This window comes from Pteropus alecto, unplaced genomic scaffold (assembly GCF_000325575.1).
Source record: "Pteropus alecto unplaced genomic scaffold, ASM32557v1 scaffold60, whole genome shotgun sequence".
Lineage (NCBI taxonomy): Eukaryota > Metazoa > Chordata > Mammalia > Chiroptera > Pteropodidae > Pteropus > Pteropus alecto.
The window spans coordinates 276,928-279,419 of record NW_006430726.1 but is presented as its reverse complement, the minus strand read 5'-3'; the positions used below and the strand labels follow the sequence as shown (position 1 = coordinate 279,419).

General features: G+C 44.3%; 1 pseudogene; it reads right to left on the bottom strand.

Moving 5' to 3' along the window:
- Positions 1 to 338: 338 nt before the first annotated feature.
- LOC112484087 lies at positions 339 to 457 on the bottom strand (annotated as a pseudogene).
- Between the last annotated feature and the right edge of the window lie 2,035 nt (positions 458 to 2,492).

Here is a 2,492-nt window from a genome sequence, read left to right as displayed (position 1 = left end):
CCCCCTCTCCCTCTCTCATCTTTGGGCCTCCAGAACCCAGGAGAGAGCCTGGCACACAGCAGGCTCTCAATACATATTTGATTGAAGAGATAGTTGGGGATGTGGGTTGGTGGTGACGGCAAAATCGGAGAGATCAAATATTTCTGATGAAAATTTAGCATCCAAATTGAGATATGCTATTGATGTAAAATGTCTACTGGATTTCTTTCTTCCCTTCCCTTCCTTCCTTCCTTTCTTTCTTCCCTTTCTTAGACGAGGCAACCCTTGGTTGACCTCACAGATTGCCAGGACCTTGTCAGCTTGCCATCCTTTATTTAACCCTTGTTGTTTGTTTATTTTGCCTACAGCAGCTGGTCTTCCTAGGTGGTCTCCCATCCAAGTGCTAACCAGGCCCGACCCTGCTTAGCTTCCGAGATCAGACGGGATCAGGCTTGTTCAGGGTGCTGTGGCCGTAGACTGTACTGGATTTCTAAGACTTGGTATGAAAAGAGGAATGTAAGATGCCCCGTAAATAATGTATATATCTATGACATGTTGAAATGACAATATTTTGAATATTGGGGTTAACTAAAATCTATGATTAACATAAATTTACCTGGGGTTTTATTATTGCTTGTTAAAATGTAGTACTAGATGATTTAAAATCGCATATGGGGCACTAGTCCTACTGGACAGTAGTGCCGTAGAAGGAGAAATACTTAAGGTAACAGAAAATAAACAGCGTGGTGAGGGTGACCCAGAGCAGCAAGGAGCAGCTAGGCGGGGCATCTCCTGCAGGGCTGTGCAGGAGCTTACGCCCGAGACAGTGAGGAGCAGAGAGAGGAGTGGTCCACGCGGACAGCATGACATATACAAAGCCACGAGAGCACATGGGACTGGCCAAGAAGGCAGCACGTGAAACTGAAGGACCCTGTACCTCAGGTTATTAAGGGACCCGAGCCTTCTCCTGAACACAGAGAGGAGCCCCTGAGATATTCTAAGGGAAGAATGACACGGAGCTGCATTCAGAACGACCTTCCTCGTGGCCGTGTGGAGAATGGCTCGAAGCAGGGACCCTTAGAAGCCCTGTGCAGGGGGAGCAAGGCAGACATCCGGGGTCCAGCAGAGGGACGTTGAGTGAGGGAGAACAGGATGGGAAGGAGAGATCCAGCTTGCTGCCGCTCCGTAGAAATAAAGAAGTCGGCTATAGATAGGAAGTTTTTCTAAATAAGAAGGAATTTTATATTTATGTTCATGTTCCTTCCTTTTCTGGAAGAAACAAAACAAAACAAAACAAAAAAACAAAAAAAAGGAGTTCTTCTCAGAAAGTACAGACCAGACCTGTGAAAACAAACACATCGATTTAGGCAAGTTACAACTAGAAACCCCTGAAAATATGTGTTTCTGACAAACCGAATCAATTAATATATACCCTGTGGCATAAAAAATGCAATTACAAGAAGAAGGGGAAAAAAACCGGCTATGTTATGAGGACAGATTGTCCGGGATTATGTCCCACCTTGACTTATTCTGATCCCTTCGATGAGACCGCTCCCTGTGGTCAGGCCTCACTTTCATGCTCGTGGCCTTGAGACCCTTCGGACAAATGGCTTTGAATATAAATATTTTAGTTCTTCCTTGGGATTCTCTCATTTACGTTAGGGCTTCGTTATTACTTCTAATCTCATTTCATTACTAATTTACATGTACTTTCCTACCAGGAGGTCAGAGTTGTTTTTTTTTTTCTTCTTTTTTTAATAAGGAAATGTAAATTGCTATATTTCTGTTTTTCCATTAAGCACCTACCACTTGGGAATTATGTGTCATTCTGTATCTCCCAAGAAGGACTGAATGAATCAGAATTTAAAATGTGTAAATGCCTCAGGCTTCTTAGAAGAATGATGGTCTAGAAGCAAAAAATAGAAATGTGGATGTTTAAGCATCACAGAAAATGCCCTATGTTTAATCAATACAAATGGGAACCAGTTATGGGACAGCTTCTTGCACAGGCTTAGGGGGGACTCGGGAGTCTGCATCCTCATCCCTACTGTGCATCTGGCCTCTGTGCCAAATGGACCATTCATTGACTTCATTTCCCTGGGCTGGCACTTCTTGGTGTGTGAAATTAAAATAATAATATCCACACTCTATACCCCAAATGGCTGTTAGGAGAATCAGATAAACCATCTTCTGTTAAACCAGTTGAAAAGTGGACACTTTCTTCTGTGCCTCACTAGAAGTGCCAGCTGTTGGAAGACAACATCCACGATTACGGTGGCGGGTGTCGCTGTTTAATCTCTCCGCGTCCAGCATGTACCTCAGCGCACGGCCCATCACAAGCCCTCGATAGATATGGTCGAATGGAACCATCGCTTCTCAGCGAGTTCTTCTCATGGCATGAGCGGTCCTCCTTCCCCCTGCAGGCTGTGTGCTTTCATAATCCTTAAAGCCGTCTTTCTTCGTCTGCAGCATATCTTTGTCTTTGATTTTTCAGGGCTGGCTTTTCTGTGCTA